This window comes from Delphinapterus leucas, chromosome 17, assembly GCF_059928025.1.
Source record: "Delphinapterus leucas isolate spDelLeu-1000000601 "Yukka" chromosome 17, BTC_Dleu_Yukka2, whole genome shotgun sequence".
Classification (NCBI taxonomy): domain Eukaryota; kingdom Metazoa; phylum Chordata; class Mammalia; order Artiodactyla; family Monodontidae; genus Delphinapterus; species Delphinapterus leucas.
The window spans coordinates 50139460-50165709 of NC_143145.1; the positions used below are offsets into that span (position 1 = coordinate 50139460).

At 40.9% G+C, this 26250-nt stretch overlaps 1 long non-coding RNA gene across 1 annotated transcript; it reads left to right on the plus strand.

Moving 5' to 3' along the window:
- Nucleotides 1-153: 153 nt before the first annotated feature.
- On the plus strand, nucleotides 154-26250 carry LOC149746992 (uncharacterized). Its single transcript, XR_016388423.1, has 8 exons — nucleotides 154-225; nucleotides 545-591; nucleotides 1533-1720; nucleotides 4041-4206; nucleotides 8239-8354; nucleotides 24258-24545; nucleotides 25328-25498; nucleotides 25775-26250. It is a non-coding gene; the product is annotated as an uncharacterized LOC149746992 (long non-coding RNA).

Below are 26250 nucleotides of genomic sequence, written 5' to 3' on the forward strand. Positions count from 1 at the left end.
TGTGCCACACCGGTAGGGCTCGGGCAGGGGCTTGGGAGTGGGAAAGTGAGCCAGGGGCGCTCAATTTGTCTTCTCTCCACCCAACCCACTAGGTTGGAAAGGTTTTCTTTTGGGGAAATTTCCTCTTAGCAGCTTCACACCCAGTCAGCGGACCCTCCCACCCAGGAGGAATCTCCCGTGGTCCCATCGGCGCGTCTTCCGGGAGTCACCAAACACCAGACAGAGGTAGTGGGGTGGGTGTGGCAGCTGCCATTTCCTGACTCCGCGCCTGCGCGGAAATCCCTTTGAGGACGTGCGGTGGTGACTTACTAGGGCTCCGCACTTCTCAGCCCGGTGAGTCAGGTAGGGTTGTAGATTCACTTGCTTATCTGGACTCCAATCTAACCTCACTTCCAACTACATTAGTCGTGTGGGGGTGGCTGATAAGCCCTGTCAGAGTTTAATCCTGTCTAAACGTTCAGATGTTTAGTTCCTGTTGGGTGCTTCTCTACTAGGGACGTATTTTTCTGACTTTTTTTTTCTCTCCTGACATGCATAATTACAGACACAGATTGAAAAGTAACCTTGAGAGAGTCCCTCCCTTGATTCCAGGTAAGACTGCAAACATTACTTTCTTATAGATCTGGGAAGAATGCGGTGTTTAATGCCACTCAGAAGAGACTGCAAAGATCTTTTTACCTTAAACAAACACTTTTCTACACCAGAAATGATTATTTTGCAAAGTGTGGTGCAAATATTATACACAATACCAAGTCCATGCTAGGCATTTAATGAATTCTAAAGCAAAAGTAATAGGGAATGCCTGACCTCAATCAGGGATTTCTGCCTACAGAAAATCAGTGCTTCCTGTATTTTTGTATTGCCTGAAATGAGAGTAGCAGTGTTACATTTCACAATAAATGGAAGCTGTAATGAAAGAGTGTGTTTTAAAATTTGATAATTTAAAATAAAATACTTAGCTCTAAAGATATGGTCTGATAATCTGTGGTTCATTCCTTAATAAGCTTTTTGCTACAAAAAGTGCTCAGAAAACTTTTCCCATTCATTCATTCATCCAGTCAGTTTACAAACTAAGAACTCTAGAGAAAGAGAACAAACATTAAGAAGGGAGGAAATGATCAAAATAATAATTCAAGGATTTCTTCCAGGACCAAAAGACAAAGATCTTCATATTTAGAGGACCCACCAGCTACCCACAGTGAATGAAGGAGGACCTATGTTAAAGCAGACCATTAAAAAGATCAGAACACGAAGAATAAAGAGAGGATTCTAAAAGTTTTTAGAGGGAAGAAGCAGGAATAAACGGATGGGAATTAGAATGGCATTGGGTTTCTCAACAATAACACTTTTATGCTAAAACACTACAGTGAAATTTCAAGTTTTGTAAGACAATAACTTCCAACCTAGAATCCTATAGTCAAACTATCCATCAAGTGTAAGAGTAGAATAAAAACATTTTCACATATACAAGGATGAAAACATTTATTTTCCATCCATCCATCCACCTTTTTTTTTTTTTCTTTTTTTTTTAGGGCAAGTTACTAGAGGTTGTGCTCCAACAAAACATGAGAGCAAGACAAGAAAGAGAAAGACATGGGATCCAGAAAAAAGGACCAGGAGAATGTGAAGGGAAATGCCAGGGTGAAAGATATGTGGCAGAATTAGAGAGCAATCGTTTTCACCGGAGAAGGAAGATGGCAGACTCCAAGAAGAAAGACTGGTTAGTGTAATTGAATTTATTTAGATTACTAATTTTGAGTATTTGGGTAGTTATATTGATAGATGTTTGATAGATCTAATGAAATACGTGATAAAATTCGAGAGAGAACTTAAAAAATATAAGCAAGTAAAAAACGGAAGCAATTATTAATTCCATGAAAACTAAAAATTAGACAAGAATGGAAACAGCGTTTCTCCAACTGTTGTGTGGTGAAAATTCTAAGACTTTTTAGAGCTTCTGAAATACTCGTGTATTATAAACCTCGAAGGAGAGAACATGCAGCATAGAGCACTCTGAAATTTATGTATATTTTTAATCACATTACTTTAAAATTTTTAAAAATTAGTATTCACATGGTTCAAAATTTAAAAGTGTAACAGACAGATAATTCAATAGAAAATTAGGCAAAAGACCTAGATACTTCACACAAGGGTATATCTAAATAGCAAATAGTACATGAATGTGAAAAGGTGCTCGACATCATCAGTCATTAGAGAACTACAAGTTAAAACCACAGTGCAGTATGACTACACAAATACAAGAATAACTAAAATTAAAAGGACAGAATACAGCAAGTGTGGGTGAGGTTTTGTAACAATTGGAGCTCTTGTACATTGCTGGTGGGAGTGTCAATTGGTACAATCAATTTTGCAAACTGTATGGCAGTACTATTAAAATTGCCGTTATGAGGATCCTCAGCAATTCCTTGCCTAGGTATATGGACATGCATATGCATATACTAGAAAGTTCATAGTAGTGCTATTTATAATAGCTTCAAACTGGAAATTACCCAAATATCCATACATAGTAGAATGAGTAAATGATTTGTGGCCCATTTTTTTACACAGTGGGATACTAAACAGCAATGATATTGAGCAGTGTGCAATATTGATGAATTGCACAAATACAATACTGGATGAAAAAGCCAGACACAGAAGAGTATACATTTTATGAGTCAATTCCTATTAAGTACAAAAGTAAGCAAAACTAGCCTATGCTTTTAGAAATCAGGATAATGTCTACTTTTGTAGAGTGGTCATAGTGACTAGAAGGGACAGGATGAGGCCTCTGGGGTGATAGAAATGTTCTGTTTCTTGATCTAGGACCTAGACTCTTGGTGCCAGTTACATGGGTATGTTCAGTTATGAAAATTCTTTGAAGTTACACAATGTGCACTTTTCTGTATATATATATATATATGTTATACTTCAATAAAAGGTTAATAGGTTTAAATACAAAATAAATAATATATGTGGGTGTATATTATGTCTCTTACTTTTATTTAATTAGTATTACAGTATATACTGTTCACCTTGATTGTCTTTCACTTAGTAATCTATTTCAGATATCTTTCCATACAAATACATAAAAAGCTTTCTCAAGTTTTTTTTTTTTTAAATGATGGATATGCCATAATTTACCCCTCATTGGTGGACACTTAGCTGGTTTCCACATATTTACTATTACAAATTATGCTGCAATAAGTAATCATTACATATGTCATTTCATACATGTGTAAGTGTATCCATATATATGTCCTAGAAGCTGAACTGCTGGACAAAAGAGTTATGTTCATTTGTAATTTTGGTTTGTATTGTTGAATTGACCTTCACTGAGGTTGTTCCAGTTTTCTTTTTCTGCAGACAAATGAGAGTGCTGTTTTCCACACACCTTCTTTCATTTCTTTTCAAGATAGATAGTATAATATTGATCTGCTGATTCCTGTATTTCAGTGCTTCTAAACTTATTTAAATGCTAAGATTCTTTTTATTGCAGACCTTCTGAATATCTGGCTTCAATTTTTTTATCACAACCTCAAACTTTAGCTTTCATGATAGTTTCACCATTATACAGCTTAAAAAATATGTATTCTTAGTGATATGTAGATTGTTTAATTAATGCCTATAATGAATGGCTAATGACAGGAAACCTAAAGAATACTGATGCTAAACTACATCAACTAAATGAGAAACAAAAAACATGAGAATAATTATGCAAATTAGGCTTAAAAACAAGCCTCACACCTATATGTTGAATTCATCTATTCAAAATTCTGTAGAATCATATTAAGTCATATTTTCCATTTACTGAGAATAAAGGTTATTTATATCTGCATGTGCTATTTTAGGGACATGGTAGCTTGAAATGGCATGCTTGAAATCTCTCATAGTCTGTTTTTTTGTTTTGCTTGTTTTTTTAACTTCAATGCCTTTTATTCCTGTAAGTTCTTTATATTTATTTATTTTTCTAATTTTTTTAAAAATTAATTTTTATTGGACTATAGTTGCTTTACAATGTTGTGTTAATTTCTGCTGTACAGCAAAGTGAATCAGCTATATGTATACATATAATGTCCATGGACAGAGGAATGGATAAAGAAGATGTGGTATATATATACAGTGGAATATTATTCAGCCATAAAAAGGAATGAAATTGGGTCATTTGTAGAGACGTGGATGGAGCCAGAGACTGTCATAAAGAGTGAAGTAAGTCAGAAAGAGAAAAACAAATATCATATATTAACGTTTATATGTGGAATCTAGAAAAATGGTATAGATGATCTTATTTGCAAAGCAGAAATAGAGACACAGATGTAGAGGACAAACGTATTGACACCAAGGGTGGAAGTGGGGGGGGGGATGAATTGGGAGATTGGGATTGACATATATACACTCTTGCTACTATGTATAAAATAGATAACTAATGAGAACCTACTGTATATAGCTCAAGGAACTCTACTCAATGCTCTGTGGTGACCTAAATGGGAAGGAAATCCAAAAAAAGAGGGGATATATCTCATAGTCTTTAAAATTAGAAACAAGACAGAAAAGTTGAAAAATAAACCACTTAAAAAAGTGCAAATGCAAGAATTAAAAACATCTCATATTCTAATTTTTTCTATTTTTTGGTCTGAAAGCATCTGGTAACCATTGGGGGAAAATGGGTGAAGGATATGTGGGACCACTCTGTATTATTTTTACAACTTCCTGTGAGTCTATTATTATCTCCAACTAAAAAGCTTTAAAAAGTTGTACCTGGGTGTATTAGTTTCCAGGGACTGCCATAACAAAGAACCACAAGAATTATAAAAAGGTATGTAAAGGAGAAGTAAGGCTTCCTGATTCTTCAGATCTCCAGTTCACCTTCCCTAAGACAACAAATAAATTTAACAAATATTATGTGCCATAATGCTAGGTGCTGGAAATACAGGGATAACAAAAGACACATGGTCTCTGTCCTTAAAATGCTTTTAGTGTTCTAAGGGAGATAGAACCTAAGCATACAATTACAGTAGAGTGTGATAAATGTTCTGGTAGGGAAGTCCAGGGCACACTCAGAAATTAGGGGAAAGAAGCCTGCATGGTAATTTAATGAAGAGAGGTAAGGCAAACTGCCCAAAGTCATAGAGTTTTTAAACTACAGAGACATGATTCCTGCACAAATCTATTTGAATTAAAGCTCATATTCTTTCCAGAAACTGCTTGCTGTGTCACTAGGGTATTACATTTTCAGTTTCACTTTATATGATATCTCAGGAGAGGAATTTAGTAGCAAGGGGGAATTTCCCAGCTACAAAAAGACAGTGATGGACAAAAATTTATTATTAATGGACATTTCATGGGAAATTCCATTTTCTTTGACATTTTACTTGGCAGGTTTCCAAGAGTGTGGAAAGATGTGTTACCAGTAGCTCAGTCTGCATTTAAAAATTTTAGCTCCTGAATTAAGCAGGATATTTTGCTTTTTCAAATGTCTTCAGAACTCAAAATCATTTTCTCCAGCTGTCACTCCTAGCTTGTAGGCAAAATATACTAAGATATATTTTTTAGGCAATACACACACACACACACACACACACACAGACAAAGACACACTTTTTTTTTTCTGCTTTAGGCAGTGGCTATATGAAAGAGATTATAAGTTCAGTACCCTTTTTAGTGTCCTTTTTTGGGCAAGCATAGACAAAGTTGTGGAAGAAGGCAGAGCTTTTCTTATTGTAGTAGCCAGTATAGTTCAGGAGTCCCCAACCCCCGGGCCGCAGACTGGTACCGGTGCACAAGCCTGTTAGGATCTGGGCCGCGCAGCGGGAGGTGAGCGGCTGGCAAGCGAGCGGAGCTTCATCTGCTGCTCCCCATCGCTCCCCATCGCTTGCCATCCCCCCCACCCAGTCCGGGGAAAAATTGTCTTTCACAAAACCGGTCCCTGGTGCCAAAAAGGTTGGGGACCACTGGTCTAGGTCATAACAGCGCCGGCTGGTGCAATTTGGAATCGGAAACATGACTGAAGCAAAGATCCAATGTCAGCAGCTGAACAGGTTGCCAGAGAGAACTCTTAAGGTTTATTGGGAACTAAGGAACACTCAGGAAGCTTCTTTGACTTAATTTTTATAATTGTAAAAAGGAATAGAAATGTCTGCCCTGCCAGGGAAACCTTGTTGCACAACTCCTGCCAAGGACACTGTTCACACTGGGGAGGTGCCATTCACGTGGAATACGTTATGAATGGGCCCCCTAGAGTTGTGCGACGTGGAGGCCCTATAGCCTACCTGTCTCCCAGGATTGTTCTGAGAGACTCAAGTTTTACAATGAATATAAAAGAACTTTATAAGTTATAAACCTGTCAATCTATGTAAATAATAATAATAATAGTTATTTTCCTGGCCAGCTCTGCCCTTCAAGCAAAGCATTCTTACCTAGTTTAAAAAAGAGAAAAGCAGCCTTTATTAGCTGGAAGCTGGCCTGGCACTCCCAGTGAATCTGTGGCATTCTCCTGTTCAACATAAACACTTTCATAGAACATCAACGTCAGACAGGACTATTTTGTCACTGTAGTGGAGCAAGAAAAAATAAGACCACTTCATTATCATGTTTGAACAGACAGAGGTAAAAACATTGTTCAAACCACAAAAATGAGCAAACATTGCCCTTTCCTGGCTAATAATAAGTGCCTGCTTCTTCTTTACCAATTATAGCTTTATCTCAATTTCATTATTCTCACTGTCTAGATATAAATTATTGAGATACCTGATCAGAGAATCACTCCTGCTTCCAGACAGCATCCAATGCAGGGAAGATACCCGTTTCCTTGAATGCTCCACAGAATCACCTACAAGAAGTCCAAATCCTATAATAAATTATTTCTAACATCCTCTTACTGAGATGTCCTGATTCCTCATGGTACCCATAACTCCTGCTTGCAATGAGTCAGTAAACCCAGATTTATAGAACTGCAGATGTGTTCCTGGTGATCTTTGGATAGACGACGTTGGCAGATTCATAGAGCAGTTATTACCCAGCCTGGAGCCCTCACTGTCTGCATTTCAGTTAAAGAACTGGCTCCTCTAACTTCTCTAGGGACTTAGCTATGGTGTAGGTTCTTTTTCATAGCCCAGAACTCCTGAGGAAGAGATTCTGGTTGGCCATAATATCCCCCTTCAAGTCCTTTGTGGATTATGGGGATATGGACATGAGGTACTGAATTTCTAAAACAGCAACAACAACAACAATATCGACAACAGCAATAATAACTAAGACTTATAGGTTAAGAATCCGCCTGCGAATGCAGGGGGCACGGGTTCAAGCCCTGGTGCGGGAAGATCCCATATGCTGTGGAGCAACTAAGCTCGTGCACTACAACTACTGAGCCAGCTCTCTAGAGCCTGCAAGCCACAACTACTGAGCCCGCGTGCCACAACTACTGCAGCTCACGTGCCTAGTACCTGTGCTCCACAGCAAAGAGAAGCCACCGCAATGAGAAGCCCACACACCGCAACAAAGAGTAGCTGCCTCTCGCCACAACTAGAAAAGACCGCGCACAGCAACGAAGACACAATGCAGCCAATAAATTAATTAATTAATAAATTAAAAAAACCCAACAACCTAACACTTATATAATGTTGCTTCGTGTTAGGGACTCTTCTAAGCAATTTCCATAGAGTAACTCACTTAATACACCAACACAAAGGTAAAATTATGACAAAAGTACCAGATTTTTAAAAATCTTTGCAGCCAATATTCTGATAACTCTCTGAATCTAAACTTTATCTCTAAACTCTTAGACTGTAGTCTAAGTAGCAGTAGTATTTTCTTTCACCTATTTAGAAAATTAAAATATTATTAAAGAAACCATGTACAACTGAATATGTTGGATGGAAGATATTTGATTTCAAGCATAATTAGGTATTAACTTAAGTTTATTCCTTTTAGTAGATTTAGTGAAAACTTAGTCATCTGATTGAATGAATATATCAATCTTTAAAAACTTATTATGAAATAAATAGATGAAAGAAGTATTAAAATTGAAATACTAACTTCTCACACATAAAAATGTTTTACATTCTACCAAATACAATATCATTAAGACAAGCTTGTGTTGTAATTATTATCTCTATTGAGATATGATGGGGCTAATAAATGATATTATAAAGACAGGAAGATTCCAGAAAGAAAGGGAAGAAAAAAGATAAGCTACTATGTTACCAAACCTACAAGTCAGGTAAGATACTTCTCTTCCCCTAGGAAGGAGTACTGGCCTGATGAAGGAAGGGGAGTGGATGGTACAGCGAGAGCCTGGGTACGTTATTCCAGTGAAAGAACTCCTCCTGGAAGAAAATACGTGGAATGAGGGGATGGTGGTAAGTGTTCTCCCCAACAATTCCCATTTTAAAGATGGGAAAACTAAGTCTAAGAGTAGATTGACTAGCTTCAAGTATTACAAGTAAAAGGTGATAGAACTGGGAGTAAACCAGATGGTTTATTTCAGGTTTATCAGAGGGCTCTTATTAATGAGGTACACGATATAGTATCCTAGAATCACAGTAAAACCAGGACCTATACATGTAAAAGTTAGAGCCGAATATCATAAATTTGCAGCTTTCTTTATATTTGCTTTGTGATGAGATAATGAACTTATTAGAATAAAAGCATTGTATATATTTTTATTTAGTGAGTACTCAAATGGTGCATACATCTGAATTAAATGCCTGAAATATCTCAGTTATTAAGAAGCTATCATTGGAGACGTAGCAGAGTGTACATATGTTTATGCACACAAATATTTTACAGAAACACAGTAAAAAGGTTCAATTATATTCATGCTGAAGTATGGAAGTTACCAGAGAGTTAGTGAACGAGGAATTTAATCACTATTATTTTGTAGAGTGTAAATGATTGAGAAAAACTTACAGAAAGAGGTGATCTGAAGGTCAGTTCAAAGGAGAGAATCATTTTTCGTTGTTTCCAGAGAGTTTTTGGTACATTTTAGAGAGGGCTACAAAATCCAAGAATGAGAACCACGTCCCACCAGGACAACTGGTGGGTGTGTATGTTGCAAAGAAGCAATAGCATGCTGAATGAAGTGTGTACCTCACTACACTCTGGGCAATAAAATGTTTTAAGAGTCAGGTTCCATAATATGAGTTTGTAACATCTTACCTATAATTTGTGGGTAGATGGGCAAAGGCTTGGCCTTAATCACACATATAAAAACACGTTAACAAGATCATGTTTGGTTTTAACCCCAGTCTCTATTTTTGTACCTGCATTGCTTATCCTTACTGAAACTTGCTTTCCTCATCCGTAAGGGAAGTACTTTATGAACTGTGACATACTAATTAATTTTAGTTTTGAATCATGGCTCTTCTTTAAGGTTTTCTTTGTTCTAGTTTAGTGTCATTTGAGGGTGAGCACTGCACAAGGCACATATAGAAAAACACAGGGTATTTCCTGCCTTCCAGGAGTTTCAAGAAAAGAGAGAACAGTTTTTAGAGGCTTAGCACTTATTCCACTCTTGGATGTTTCCCTACTAACATGGTTTCTAAAATTACTCATCTGTGTGGAGCTCAATAAATATTTCTCCACTGACTAACATAAGACAGGCAGATCAAATAATTAGATGTAACACTTTGATTCATACAATATAGCGTGTTATCTTACAGATGAAAATTGGCAACATGTTCAAAGAGTAACCAAGCTGGCTTTTAGGATCTAGCTGTGTCAGTCAGTTTTGGTTTATTATCTCTCTCCTCTGCCTGCTGTATCTTGTATTTATTTATGTCATCTTCATGTATAACTTCTAAACTATAAGAGCTAGCCACTATGGCTTTGAATGTAATGAAGTCACAGTATGATGAAGGAATTGTTTTCTAATGCAACTCTCCCTAAACCTCAAAACATTAGAATAATTATGTAGTCGTCCATTTGTCTCAGTTACTGCTCAGAGCGCTAATGCAGCAGGTTGTGTGCCTGGGCAGTATGGGGTACTTGCTTTCACTGCTGAGCTTTCTAACACTACAAATAAAACATAGATTATTCAGAAAGTACAAAGGTTCAACATCTTCCCACAAAATCGTTGATGAAGTTATTTCATTAATTAGCTCTTAAAAACAAAACAACTGATAACAACAGGATACCTATTGATTTATGAGGTAAACAATTTCCTTTGAAAAGATAAATATTGATGCCAATACACTGGTGATGAAGTGGAGCCTAGGGGATGAGGGGCTCCTCATGTGGGGATGAGGCCAGCTAGCAAGCATTGTCTGAGTCAGGACCTTGAGCTGGGTCAGAAGGTATAGACCTTATAACTCTCTTATTGATCATTGATCCTGGGGGTGAATGGCAACATCCTGTGAGATTTCTGAGTCAGTTCTGAAGTAGGTTCTCGTTCGAGTTGGGCAAACATGTAAGAGCAGTATATAATTGCTTGGGCACCAGCCCAACCTGGAGTTGATGCTTAGGATGAGGTAGGTAGACAGAGACTAAAGGATCAATTTTTTAAACCAATGAGAAAATTGCTGAAGTTGCTCTACTCAGGGCAGGCGTTGTGGGGTGCAGAGTACAACTGAGGAGTGGTTTATCCTTATTTCTTAAGTGTGCTAAAAGTAGAGGTGTAGTTTTATTATATGGTATTTTGGGTCAGTAATAATAGTCGTACATACATGTCTGCTTCTATATGTTACTTATACATTATATATATTACATATGTGTATCTATATATGACATTAGTTCATACATGTACATTGTATAAAATTTAGAAGAATCAAAAGGGGTATAGTGAAAAGTTAGTCTCTACCCCTTTCTATGCCTCCCAGCCACCAATTTCCCTCCTGGAAGGTGAATTACAATTGCCAGTCTCTCACTTCCTCCTTTCATGCTCTTTGTTCTAGCCGATTAATCTCCCCAAGCCCAAGGGCTCCTGCTCAGAAATTTTCCAGCTTCTGCATTTTCCTGTCTGGTTAAATTCAACCTTATTTACCTATCTTTCAAAGCCTCAATGTTTTATTTATTCTTCTTTAATTTCTTTTGTCCAGTTCTCCTAACAAGCTCCCTATGTCTCATTCCTACATGTACTTGTTCTCACTTCTCATTCATGATCTTTTCTCTTCTCTAGTCTATGTGAAATTTGTGCTTCTTTGAGACTGAAGTCAGACCCTATTTCTTCTGACTGCTCCACCCATCCCCATTGATTTCCTTCTTCTCTGAACTCCTAGGCATCTACAAAGTGGGTTATGCTTCAGTATCCCAAAATGATGCCAAAATATGTTAAATAAAATATTAAGCTGCATTATTTGGCTGGAACTATATAAATCCAAAGAGGCAGAGAGGTTAGCTCAAAGCTATCAGCTGTTACAATTATCTTTGATTAATGAAAAAAGTTAACATACAGAATTTTTCAAAATATGGTTCTTGCGGGGAAAGAGAAAAAGGAGTACTTGCTGGGGAGAAGTTGCAAACCACTAATTGTACACACATCTAGTACCTAATTATGTAGTCAAGTGGTTGAGAGCATGACCTTTGAAGTCAGGCACACCTAGGTTTGACACTCTGATCTTTTGGAGCCTTGGTTTCTCAACAAGGAAATGAGTTAGCAGGTAAAGCACTCAGCACAATGCCTATTGTATGGTAAATGTTCAATAAATGTTATGTGTTATTGTTGTTGTTGTTAAATCTTATTTGCTATTTTGTAAGGTTTGTCTCCTGTGTTGGGCAGAATAGTTGACCCTCTTCCCCCTCCAAATGTCCACATCCTAATCACCAGAGCCTCTGAATGTTACCTTACATGGCAAAAGGGACTCTGCCGATGTGACTAAATCAAAGTTATTAAAATAGGGAACTTATTCTGGATTATCAGGTAGACCCAGTATAATCACAAGGATCCTTTATAGATGGAAGACGAAGGCAGAAGATTCAGGGAAGAAGAATCCGTGTCAGAGTTAGAGTGATTTGATGTGAGAAGGAGTCAACCTGCTGTTGCAGGCTTTGAAGATGGAAGAAGAGCCAAGGAATACTGGCATCTAAAAAGAAGCTGGAAAACATAAAGGGATTGTCTCCCAGAGCCAGCAGAAGGGCTTTTAGCCCAGTAAGGTCTGGTTCAGATTTATGAGCCCTAGAATTGTAAGATAATAAGTGTGTGTTGTTTTAAGCCACTAAGGTAGTGGTAATTACTAAAGCATCAATAGGAAATGAGTGCACCTCCCCAGCTGAAGACCAATTTCGTAAAGCTCATAGTGTCCAGAGTAGTGCGGGATGGGAACATAAATGCAAAAATTGGGTCTACTGAGGGTTCCAGCAGAGAGGCATAGCAACTTGTAAATTGCCCTTTATAGTGAAGAAGAGGAAATCAGAGTTAGCTACAAGCCAGGTCTCTTTCTAAATGTGGATTTCCATTACAATATAAATTGAAAATACTGGGGAAATTCCCTATCTCACTGCCCGGGAAAGATGCCAACAGGCCATAAATTCACCTATACTCCAGTCAGGTTTTCCCCCTAAGTGTCCTTGCCTCCCTTACTTACTGCTAATTTACAAGATCAGTAATAATCACTATCACGCACTGGGTGCACAGTCTGTGTCAGGCATTGTGCTAAAGGTTTGTACACATGATCATATTTAATCCTCACAAAATTCCCATGGTGGTAAAAAGAAATGTAGTACCTTGTTTTTCAAAGTTCAGGTCATGAGTCTCAGTGGAAGTTGAAATCAGTTTGGTGAGGATTGACAAGGAATTTTAAACAATAAAATACAGTAGGAAAATACCAGTGTACTGCATAAAATGAATATATTTTCATAAAATTTGGTTTCAATTATACATATAACAAAGACTCTCAAGTTACAGGTCAGTCTTAATTGATAAAATATATATGTATTGGGTTGTGCTGTAGAATATATTTCTTTTATTTTTTTCTTGCGGTACACGGGCCTCTCACAGTTGTGGCCTCTCCCGTTGCGGAGCACAGGCTCCGGACGCGCAGGCTCAGCGGCCATGGCTCACGGGCCTAGCCGGCTCCGCGGCATGTCGGATCTTCCCGGACCAGGGCACGAACCCGTGTGCCCTGCATCGGCAGGCAGACTCTCAACCACTGCGCCACCAGGGAAGCCCTGTAGAACATATTTCTTATAGTGGGTTACATTAAAAAAATTTTAAACCCACCAGTAAAGTGGTTAAGAGTACAGGCTCTGGCAAAAAGGTTACCTTGGTTTAATCCTAGTTCTTTGTCTTACCAGCTCTGTGATCTTGAGTGGGTTACTTGTTCTCTCACACAGTTACTTTGTCTCCTTGGGTCTCCCCTCAAAGGGTCTTTTTGAGGATTAAATGGATGAATCTAAGTAAAGCAGTTTGAACGGTGCTTTAGTAGCAAACACTCAGTTACTGTTACTTTCCCAATGTTACCTGGTTAGCAAGTGGCAGAACTGGGCAGATTCCTGTTCTGTCTGATAAAGTTTAGTCTTGAGTTTGAAATCAAAGGTAATTTCAAGCTGACTTAGGTGTCCCGTCAAAACAAACAAAGAACAAAATAAGTCTGCCTTTACAATAATTTACCAGCAAATTAAAACGATGGGAACCCTCATCTTCTCAGGAAGTTGGCCTATGTTGGCAGAGTCTTGTCTCTGAGAGAGTACAGGTTTCCTGTCTTGTTCTGCTCTGAGTTACAGGAGAAGAATATGTGGAAGGCACTAGGTTGTTTGACATATAGAACAAAGTGGTGACTCACATAAATCTTTACCGTAGGATCACCATATAAATGTTTACATCTAAAAGGAATCAGGCAAAGGAGGAAATCATGCAAGAGTCTGGAGGGAGGCCTTCAGCTAAAAGTTTGTGAGATGACTGCTTTTGTTATTGGTTGTATTTGTCTTTTGTTTTTTTCTGCTCTGTTTCCTCCCTCTGCTCCAGCAGGCAGCTGAGGCATTTTATCAATTTCTTAAAAAATTTTCTGATGCTACCTGGTGTTACGTGCTTTGAGTGTTGGTTGAAATATATAGCCAGGCTATACTGCTTTCACAGGCTCTGAAAATTTAAGAATTTAAGAAGCTAATGAGTTTCTTAAGTTATGCGTAAGCCTTAGTTGCTGAAAATTATTCTGGGCCTTTAAACTGCTGATTTTTATATTCAGCCAAAAGCCAATTTAAAATGAATTCCATACTACCTCCAATTTGCTTGATTGTAGAGTAATTTTATATCTAGTTAAGGTTTTGTTGGAATATGTATTTCTAGATTTTACGGTTTGGAAAGTGTGTGAATCCAGCCTTTCTACCAGGATGTGGCAGGGAGTTAGCAGTGTTTTGAACCATCAGGGAAAGGAAGTAGATATATTCAGCACCCTGCCGCATCTCAACAGATCCATTTTCTCATCTTAGTAGTGGTAATCTTTCATTTGTTATTTTGGTTTGAATGTTGTTTGTAGCATATGGCCCTAATGCCTTAGAGCCCTAAGTAGAAGGGAAGGCAGTGCTAATAATTCTCTGACGGAGACGTACCCCTTCTTCCCCCACTTCGTTGTTCTTGAAGGATATGATTTCTCTTTTATTATTTATTTATACTTTTTAAAAGAGCAGTTTGAGGTTCACAGCAAAGTTGTGGGGAAGGTACAGGAATTTCCCTTATACTCACTGCCCCTGCACATGCATAGCCTCCCCTATTATCAGCCTCCCCCGACCAGAGTGGTTCATTTATTACACCTGTTTAACATACAGTAACACATCATAATCATTCAGAGTCCATAGTTTACATCTGTTTACATTACATAGTCTACATTGCAGTTCATTCTTGGTATTACACATCTCACACCAGTCAGAATGGCCATCATCAAAAAATCTAGAAACAATAAATGCTGGAGAGGGTGTGGAGAAAAGGGAACACTCTTGCACTGCTGGTGGGAATGTGAATTGGTACAGCCACTGTGGAGAACAGTATGGAGATTCCTTAAAAAACTACAAATAGAACTACCATATGACCCAGCAATCCCACTCCTGGGCATACACCCTGAGAAAACCATAATTCAAAAAGAGTCATGTACCAAAATGTTCATTGCACCTCTATTTACAATAGCCAGGAGATGGAAACAACCTAAGTGTCCATCATCGGATCAATGGATAAAGAAGATGTGGCACATATATACAGTGGAATATTACTCAGCCATAAAAAGAAACAAACTTGAGCTATTTGTAATGAGGTGGATGTACCTAGAGTCTGTCATACAGAGTGAAGTAAGTCAGAAAGAGAAAGACATATACTGTATGCTAACACATATATACGGAATTTAAGAAAAATCATGTCATGAAGAACTTAGGGGTAAGACAGGAATAAAGACACAGACCTACTAGAGAATGAACTTGAGGATATGGGGAGGGGGAATGGTAAGCCATGACAAAGTGAGTGGCATGGACATATATACACTACCAAACGTAAAATAGATAGCTAGTGGGAAGCAGCCGCATAGCACAGGGAGATCAGCTTGGTGCTTTGTGACCACCTAGAGGGGTGGGATAGGGAGGGTGGGAGGGAGGGAGACACAAGAGGGACGAGATATGGGAACATATGTATATGTATAACTGATTCGCTTTGGTATAAAGCAGAAACGAACACCATTGTAAAGCAGTTATACTGCAATATACATGTAATTCTTTGGGGAATTGTCTATTTAGGTCTTCTGCCCATTTTTGGATTTCTTTGTTTTTTTTTTGTCATTGAGCTGCATGAGCTTCTTATAAATTTTGGACATTAATCCCTTGTCACTGGCTTCATTTGCAAATATTTGCTCCCATTCTGACGGATGTCTTTTGGTCTTGTTTATGGTTTCCTTTGCTGTGCAAAAGCTTTGAAGTTTCATTAGGTCCCATTTGTTTATTTTTGTTTTTATTTCCATTTCTCTAGGAGGTGGGTCAAAAAGGATCTTGCTGTGATTTATGTCATAGAGTGTCCTGCCTATGTTTTCCTCTAAGAGTTTGATAGTGTCTGGCCTTACATTTAGGTCTTTAATCCATTTTGAGCTTATTTTTGTGTATGCTGTTAGGGAGTGATCTAATCTCATACTTTGACATGTACCTGTCCAGTTTTCCCAGCACAATTTATTGAAGAGGCTGTCCTTTCTCCACTGTACATTCCTGCCTCCTTTATCAAAGATAAGGTGACCATATGTGTGTGGGTTTATCTCTGGGCTTTGTATCCTGTTCCATTGATCTATCTTTCTGGTTTTGTGCCAGTACCATACTGCCTTGATTACTGTAGCTTTGTAGTAGAGTCTGAACTCAGGTAGCCTGATTCCTCCAGCTCCGTGTTTCGTTCTCAAGATAGCTTTGGCTATTTGGGGTCTTTTGTGTTTCCATACAAATTGTGAAATTTTTACTTCTAGTTCTGTGAAAAATGCCAGTGATAGTTTGATAGGGATTGCATTGAACCTGTAGATTGCTTTGGGTAGTAGAGTCATTTTCACAATGTTGGTTCTTCCCATCCAAGAACATGGTATATCTCTCCATCTATTTGTATCATCTGTAATTTCTTACATCAGTGTCTTATAATTTTCTTCGTATAGGTCTTTTGCCTCCTTAGGTAGGTTTATTCCTAGATATTTTATTCTTTTTGTTGCAATGGTAAATGGGTGTGTTTTATTGTTTTCACTTTCAGATTTTTCATCATTAGTGTATAAGAATGCAAGAGATTTCTGTGCATTAATTTTGTTTCCTGCAACTTTACCAAATTCATTGATTAGTTCTAGTAGTTTCCTGGTAGCATCTTTAGGATTCTCTATGTATAGTATCATGTCATCTGCAAACAGTGACAGCTTTACTTCTTCTTTTCCGATTTGGATTCGCTTTATTTCCTTTTCTTCTCTGATTGCTGTGGCTAAAACTTCCAAAATTATGTTGAATAAGAGTGGTGGGAGTGGGCAACCTTGTCTTTTTCCTGATCTTAGTGGAAATTCTTTCAGTTTTTCACCATTGAGGATGGTGTTGGCTGTGGGTTTGTCATATATGGCCTTTATTATGTTGAGGAAAGTTCCCTCTATGCCTATTTTCTGCAGGGTTTTTATCATAAATGGGTGTTGAATTTTGTCGAAAGCTTTCTCTGCATCTGTTGAGATGACCATATGGTTTTTCCCCTTCAGTCTGTTAATATGTTGTATCACATTGATTGATTTGCGTATATTGAAGAATCCTTGCATTCCTGGAATAAACCCCACTTGATCATGGTGTATGATCCTTTGAATGTGCTCTTGGATTCTGTTTGCTAGTATTTTGTTCAGGATTTTTGCATCTATGTTCATCAGTTATATTGGCCTGTAGTTTCCTTTCTTTGTGACATCCTTGTCTGGTTTTGGTATCAGGGTGATGGTGGCTTCGTAGAATGAGTTTGGGAGTGTTCCTCCCTCTGCTATATTTTGGAAGGGTTTGAAAAGGATAGCTGTTAGCTCTTCTCTAAACGTTTGATAGAATTCGCCTGTGAAGCCATCTGGTCCTGGGTTTTTGATTGTTGGAAGATTTTTAATCACAGTTTCAATTTCAGTGCTTGTGATTGTTCTGTTCATATTTTCCGTTTTTTCCTGATTCAGTCTTGGCACCTTGTGCATTTCTAAGAATTTGTCCACTTCTTCCATGTTGTCCATTTTATTGGCATAGAGTTGCCTGTAGTAATCTCTCATGATCTTTTGTATTTCTGCAGTGTCAGTTGTTACTTCTCCTTTTTCATTTCTGATTCTATTGATTTGACTCTTCTCCCTTTTTTTCTTGATGAATCTGGCTAATGGTTTATCAATTTTGTTTATCTGCTCAGAGAACCAGCTTTTAGTTTTATTGATCTTTGCTATCGTTTCCTTCATTTCTTTTTCATTTATTTCTGATCTGATCTTTATGATTTCTGTCCTTCTGCTAACTTTGGGCTTTTTTTCTTCTTCTTTCTCTAATTGCTTTAGATGCAAGTTTAGGTTGTTTATTCGAGATGTTTCCTGTTTCTTAAGGTAGGATTGTATTGCTATAAACTTCCCTCTTAGAAGCGCTTTTGCTGCATCCCATAAGTTTTGGGTCGTCGTGTCTCCATTGTCATTTGTTTCTAGGTATTTTTTGATTTCCTCTTTGACTTCTTCAGTGATCATTTCGTTATTAAGTAGTGTATTGTTTAGCCTCCACGTGATTGTATTTTTTTACAGACCTTTCCTGTAATTGATGTCTAGTCTCATAGCGTTTTGGTCGGAAAAGGTACTTGATACAATTTCAATTTCCTTAAATTTACCAAGGCTTGATTTGTGACCCAAGATATGATCTATCCTGGAGAATGTTCCACGAGCACTTGAGAAAAATGTGTATTCTGTTGTTTTTGGATTGAATGTCCTATAAATAGCAATTAAGTCCATCTTGTTTAACGTATCATTTAAAGCTTGTGTTTCCTTATTTATTTTCATTTTGGATGATCTGTCCATTGGTGAAAGTGGGGTGTTAAAGTCCCCTACTATGAATGTGTTACTGTCGATTTCTCCTTTTATGGCTATTAGTATTTGCCTTGTGTATTGAGGTGCTCCTATGTTGGGTGCATAAATATTTACAATTGTTATATCTTCTTCTTGGATCGATCCCTTGATCATTATGTAGTGTCCTTTGTCTCTTCTAATAGTCTTTATTTTAAAGTCTATTTTGACTGATATGAGAATTGCTACTCCAGCTTTCTTTTGGTTTCCATTTGCATGGAATATCTTTTTCCATCCCCTTACTTTTAGTCTGTATGTGTCTCTAGGTCTGAAGCGGGTCTCTTGTAGACAGCATCTATATGGGTCTTGTTTTTGTATCCATTCAGCCAATCTATGTCTTTTGGTGGGAGCATTTAGTCTATTTACATTTAAGGTAATTTTCAATATGTATGTCCCTATTCCCATTTTCTTAATTGTTTTGGGTTCATTATTGTAGGTCTTTTCCTTCTGTTGGGTTTCTTGCCTAGAGAAGTTCCTTTAGCCTTTGTTGTAAAGCTGGTTTGTTGGCGCTGAACTCTCTCAGCTTTTGCTTGTCTCTAAAGCTTTTAATTGCTCCATCAAATCTGAATGAGATCCTTGCTGGGTAGAGTAATCTTGGTTATAGGTTCTTCTCCTTCATCACTTGAAATATGTCCTGCCAGTCCCTTCTGGCTTGCAGAGTTTCTGCTGAAAGATCAGCTTTTAACCTTACGGGGATTCCCTTGTGTGTTATTTGTTGTTTTTCCCTTGCTGCTTTTAATATGTTTTCTTTGAATTTAATTTTTGACAGTTTCATTAATCTGTGTCTTGGCGTATTTCTCCTTGGATTTATCCTGTATGAGACTCTGTGCTTCCTGGAGTTGATTAACTATTTCCTTTCCCATATTAGGGAAGTTTTCAACTATCATCTCTTCAAATATTTTCTCAGTCCCTTTGTTTTTCTCTTCTTCTTCTGGAACCCCTATAATTTGAACGTTGGTGCGTCTAATGTTGCCCCAGATGTCTCTGAGACTGTCCTCAGTTCTTTTCATTCTTTTTTCTTTATTCTGCTCTGCAGTAGTTATTTCCACTATTTTATCTTCCAGGTCACTTATCCGTTCTTCTGCCTGTTATTCTGCTATTAATCCCATGTAGAGTATTTTTAATTTCATTTCTTGTATTGTTCATCGTTGTTTGTTTCATCTTTAGTTCTTTTAGGTCCTTGTTAAATGTTTCTTGCATTTTGTCTATTCTATTTCCAAGATATTGGATCCTCTCTACTATCATTATTCTGAATTCTCTTTCAGGTAGACTGCCTATTTCCTCTTCATTTGTTAGGTCTGGTGTGTTTTTATCTTGCTCCTTCATCTGATGTGTGTTTTTCTGTCTTCTCATTTTGCTTCTCTTACTGTGTTTTGGGTCTCCGTTTTGCAGGCTGCACGTTCGTAGTTCCCTTTGTTTTTGGTGTCTGTCCCCAGTGGCTAAAGTTGTTTCAGTGGGTTGTGTAGGCTTCCAGGTGGAGGGCAGTAGTGCCTGTGTTCTGGTGGATGAGGCTGGATCTTGTCTTTCTGGTGGGCAGGTCCACGTCTGTTGGTGTGTTTTGGGGTGTCTGTGGACTTATTATGATTTTCGGCAGCCTCTCTGCTAATGGGTGGGGTTGTGTTCCTGTCTTGCTAGTTGTTTGCCATAGGGTGTCAGCACTGTAGCTTGCTGGTCGTTGAGTGATTCTGCGTGCTGTTGTTGAGATGGAGATCTCTGGGAGATTTTCGCCATTTGATATTACGTGGAGCTGGGAGGTCTCTTGTGGACCAGTGTCCTGCAGTTGACTCTCCCACCTCAGAGGCACAGCACTGCCTCCTGGCTGCAGCACCAAGAGCCTTTCATCCACACGTCCAGGTACGTGGGGACTTTCTTCCCTTTTGGGAGGTCTGAGGTCTTCTGCCAGAGTTCAGTAGGTGTTATGTAGGAGTTGTTCCTCGTGTAGATGTATTTCTGGTGTATCTCCGGGCGGCGGGCGCAGGTGCCCGTTTGCGGGCTTCTCTGGGCTCCCGGCTCCCGGCGGCGGGGAGCGGCGAAGGAACCAGGAGGGCTGGCGGGCGGTCTGGGAATGTGGCGGCCGCGCAAGAACGGCCCATGGCCCTCACTAACCGCTCCAGTGCAGCCGCGACACGGGCCCACGCCCACCACCCTCGGGTTCCGCCACAGCCGCTGGACACGCCGCGGACCCGCACGGCTAAGCGGAGCTGGGCTCAGGCGTCAGCCCTCCCGCTCCAACTAACTCCCCAGAAGTATTGCTTGGTGTGCATTTCCAGGCTCTGCCTTCTTTCTCATCTCTTGGTGGCAGGTTGAGGAAGAGGAGAAAAGGTTAAAAGTTTTTCATAAACCAGCAGAATAAGCTTATAACATCCTCTCACTATCTCTGCATAGGTTCTAGTCTCTGCAGCACTACATAAGCTTTGCCCAAAGTAATGAACAGTTAAAAGTCAAGTGTAGTACTTCACCAAACAACTTAAAAATGCTTGCGCACTGTAAAGGATTACGTTGCAGAGAGCACACATGGACCCAGAGCAACTTTTGCCAAAAGAGAATATTGTGCTAAATGTACAGCCATAGCTCTTTTCCATATGAAGAAACAGTCAGAAGGATAAAAGAACTTGGTCAAAAATCACACAAGTAAGTAGGACAGAATCTGGTCTGTCTGTCGTAAGGGTTGTGTTCTTTAACCAGCAGGCTAGCTTTTCTCAAATCTGATTCATGCATAGAATAACTAAACACCTCTGTTTGCCTTGAATATTCCCTGTTTATACGTAGGGCTGCTGCGGTTTCTCATATTGCCCGCTTTGACTCCCAAAAGCAACCGAGAATACACAATAATTTGGTCACTCTATCCATGGACCACTGTGGTGGGACTGCCCAGGAAGCTTATTAAAAGTGCAGCTTCCTGAGCCCTACTCCACATCTAGATAAGTTTTCTTGGGGTTGGCTCAAGAATCCAGGTACAAGTCTTTTTAAGTGCTTTTGTGGAACCCCCCAGGTGAGTCTCTCGCTCTCGTAGTTAATAAACCATTTATTCTGCCTCCCCCAGATGCCCAGCCAGGTCCTATTAAGGTAGAAGTTCCCCCACCACATCAGAGGGATGCTCCCAGCCAAGTAATCTCTGGAGCCTTGGAGAATCTGAATGGTCTCATGCTGGCCCACCTGCCATGACAAAGCTCCTCCAGAGCATTCCCCTTCACATTTTACATTCTACCATTCCCAAAGGCAATCTGCTCCAAATGGGGCCTGACTTCGTGTGTCCTAACGTGCACCCGCTGATTCAAGCAGTTTAGGAATAGAAGGTGCTGTGGTTTTCAACCAGGGTGGCCCAACCTCTAAAATGGTAGTCGAAGCAGTCTCTACCTCCCGGGCACATCGCCTCTGCAACAGCCCCAGTGAACGAATGTCCCACCTTTGCTTTTTCGAGGTCGGCAACAGGGAGTCCCCTCCTAAAGAAGGTTGTCTCTCATTGCCACACTATCAAAGCCTGCCGCAAATGTTCCTTCCCGTAGGCTTGATCAGGCTAAGGGCAGAGTTGTCTCTTTCCTTCTCTGAGTCGGACCAAATCGTCTTAGAAACACCTCTTCACACTGTTGACCATGTTTTTCATGGGAGCTGCTGCTGAGTCTTTCTCTCATCCTTTCATGGTGGAGAGAAAGAGAATTCTAATGAGTTTTACTTCTAGGGGAGAGGGGAGTGTAATGATTATGTTGTCATTTTCTATTATGTCCTTGTGTCATGAATTTGTTTTCAATTTCATGTTAAAATGGGCCCACCATTTCCACTTTGTGAGGTCATTCAGCACCCTCCTTTTGCTCCTTTAACATCTCTCTCGGTATCACTTGGAAATATTTGAAATGGCATGAGCTTGTCCTCACATTCCTATGAGCTGTAAATCTGGAGCCCCGACATGAACCTAACCATTGAGCAGAACACCTCTCCACTACCTGTGTAACACTGGGTAGGCCCCGTAGCCTCTTGGTTTTTTTAAGTCCTCAGTTGTAAAAATGTGCGGGTGCTATGGATTTATATTTGGGGCACGACAAGGTCGAGAAGAGTGTGTCTTTTCCTTTATTCTTCCAAACTGGAATGTCTTCCCTCTCTTCCGCATGGGTCCAAATCTCACTTGTCCTTCAGGCCGACTGCCAAGGAGCCTTCCCTGATTCCCCAGGCCACACAAATCTCTGCCTCTTAGGGTCAGTGCCATACAACCTAGCTGTCTCTTACGTTAATCTTGTCTCTCAAGCCAAACTCAGAATATGGGTGTCTCTTGCCCTCCTGTGGCCCCTGCGGCTGTGCCAGCCCACCGGCACGCCCCACGTGGGGTGTCTACTAGGCTGGGGCGTGGGTGGGGAGGCCCAGGGGTGAGGGGCGAGGCAGAGTACCTTTGCCTCTACCCTGTTCTCCTCCACAAAACTGCCCCTCCTCCTCAAGCCTGCCCCTCAAGTCAAAGGTTCCATATATGACGTCACTGGGTAGTGATGCCCTCACAGGCGTTCTCAGGGTTTCCATGGCAGCATAACTGTGCAAACGGGCTGCGCTCAGAGAAACTTCTCTACCCGTTCTCCACCAGATACCAATCTTTTTGGCTGTCTGTGTGAAAATGTGTGACCGGGTAGTGTATGTGTACTCTAACCTGTGCTCTGTTCCCTGGGTGGGCAGTGCAGCAGGTACACCCAGACAGGGCAACTCTACAGGAGGTGTGATATACACACAACCTCACCCGGCTGGCACATGTTCCTGTGGGGGTTGCCAACTACGTACAGCTGAGCACTTTCCCCCCAAATGTAAGTAATACCAGTGACCTGGGACGCCTTCAGGGACGCCCAGTTCTCACTGCTGAGGACAAGTGAGAGCTCATCCCTGGACAAGTGTGCAGGACGGTTCTGAGCTTTATAAATGTAGCCTTACCCTTTGGGCTACAGGATGCTTCCATTCAGACCCTTTCCTGATTGGCCTCTTAACAAAAGACAAGCGCATTTTTGTTGGCAAGTTGCAAATGGAGCGGTTTGAGGAACAGGGCCACTCTTGAACCGCACCTTCAAACCCAGGCACCACTGTGCTATCATGTAGACATCTATATCGGTCCCCTCAGACACATCCCTTACTGAGTTGCTGAGTACTAGGGGAGAGGGTGTTGCCATATTGATGGGAAGACCGTAAGAACGAAGGGGGGGCGGTGATGAAGTGCTAATGAGACTGGAGGGCTGAGGAGATGGTGTCCCAGGAGGCTGGGTTGATGTGAGCCTAGACTTGGTACCCAGAACCCGGTTCTGAGTCTCCTGATCACTCTGCCTCAGTATTTGGCCTTGTTCTAATCGACATAAAAGTATTAGACAGCTAGAGTTCAGTGTGGTTGAAATAGGCAGTATAAATGGGGCCCAAGAGGGGTTGCCAAGGTGGGCGGGGCTCTTAACCAATTTATATTAGATTATTTTTTTCCAAAACTTGAAAGACATTTCCATGAAAGCCTCAGAAGTGACAGACTGCAAGAAATGTTTTCTCTGTTGTGGAAGGGAGAGATGGAGAGGATCATGATTGCAATTACTTTCGGGTTCTACTGTTTTCCCTGGGAATGGTGAAGAGACTTCCTCATGTGCTGCAGCCCTAGGCTCTAGGGATTGCTTTTGCAGCCAGTGTCCCTTCTCTAGGGACTCATAGAGATGATGCGCCAAGGCTGTGTTTTGGACGTCAAGTAGATTAAAAGGTCTTCAGCCAGAAACTGGGAGAGACATGAGAGAGGGAAATTCTGGCAGGAGACTGTGCACAGCAGAAGTGACTGATCAGTTCTGATTTTCTTTGCAGCAGCAGTGGCTCCCGCTTCTCATCCTACACCTGGTCACTACCATGTCCTGTACCGCGGGTGTGGAGAAACGCAGTTGGGCTGGCATGGGGAGACATACTGCCTGGTTGGTGGCTACCGGCTCTACGGGGATGTTCCTTTGGCCACGCCAGCTAAGGTAGAAGCAGAGAAGCCAGTCCCCAGACGTGCTCCGAAGAGAAAGCACTCTCTGGAATGGTCGGACGAAGACCTGGGTTGCCCCAGACCCAAAATCCGGCGATTGGAGCTTTCAAGCAGCACAGGAATACAAGGTGCTTTGATTGTCAAGCAGGGTGGCCCAACCTCTGGGCACATCGCCTCTGCAAGAGCCACAGTAAACGAATGTCCCATATTTGCTTTTTCAAGGTGGCAGCAGGGAGTCCCCTCCTAAAGAAGGTTCTCTCTCATTGCCACACTATCCAAGGTTGCCACACATGTTCCTTCCTGTGGGCCTCATCAGGCTAAGGGCAGAGCTGTCTCTTTGCTTCTCTGAGTCGCACCATATGGTCTTAGTGACACCTCTTCACCCTGTTGACCATGTTTTTCACGGGGGCTGCTGCTGAGACTTTATCTCATCCTTTCATGGTGGAGAGAGAGAGGATTCTAATGAATTTTACTTCCAGGGGAGAGGGGAGTGTTATGATTATGTTGTCATTTTCTATTATGTCCTTTTGTCATGAATTTATTTTCAATTTCATGTTAAAATGGGCCCACCATCCCCACTTTGTGAGGTCATTCAGCACCCTCATTTTGCACCTTCAACATCTCTCTCAGTACCACTTGGAAATGTTTGAAATGGCATGAGCTTGTCCTCACATTCCTATCAGCTGTAAATCCGGAGCCCCACCATGAACCTAACCATTGAGCAGAACACCTCTCCACTACCTGTGTAACACTGGGTAGGCCCCTTAATCTCTTGGTCTTTTTAAGTCCATAGTTATAAAAATGTGAAGGTGCTATGAATTTATATTTGGGGCAGGACAAGGTAGAGAAGAGTGTGTCTTTGCTTTTGTTCTTCCAAACTGGAATATCTTCCCTCTCTTCCCCATGGAAGATGCTCCTTTGGCCTCGCCAGCCAAGGTGGAAGCAGAGAAGCCAGTCCCCAGACGTGCTCCGAAGAGAAAGCACTCTCTGGAAATGCCGGACGAAGACCTGGGTTGCTCCAGACCCAAAATCCGGCAATTGTAGCATGGTGGCAGGAGGCGGACCCCACAGAATCTTGCAGGTGAGTCATCCTGAAGAGAAGGCAATGGTTTAAATGCCTAAGGCAGCGAATGCCTCTTCCTGCACTGACACCCCCCGCCCCCCATTGCCCACTGCCACAGATTAGAACCTGCATCGTTTTGTCTGAGCCTTCCCCAGCCAGGAGCCTCCTTCTATACTAAATGGCCATAAGCCAGGAGCCTCAGAAACTGAGGTTTGTAATGAGAGTCTGCCCTGAACATCCCAGGGCTGAAGCTGGCCTGGAAGAAACCCTGACGTTCCTCTGCTTAATCCTCAGGGGCCCCTTTGTGAGCTGAAGAAAGAAAAGTCTAGAAAAAACGGATACCTGGGAGGGGAAGATGGCGGAAGAGTAAGACGCGGAGATCACCTTCCTCCCCACAGATACACCAGAAATACCTCTACACGTGGAACAACTCCTACAGAACACCTACTGAACGCTGGCAGAAGACCTCAGACCTCCCAAAAGGCAAGAAACTCCCCACATACCTGGGTAGGGCCAAAGAAAAAAAGAAAAAACAGAGACAAAAGAATAGGGACGGGACCTGCACCAGTGGGAGGGAGCTGTGAAGGAGGAAAGGATTCCACACACTAGGAAGCCCCTTCGCGGGAGGAGAGTGCGCGTGGCGGAGGGGGGAAGCTTAGGAGCCGCGGAGGAGAGCACAGCCACAGGGGTGCGGAGGGCAAAGCGGAGAGATTCCCGCACAGAGGATAGGTGCCAACTGGCGCTCACCAGCCCGAGAGGTTTGTCTGCTA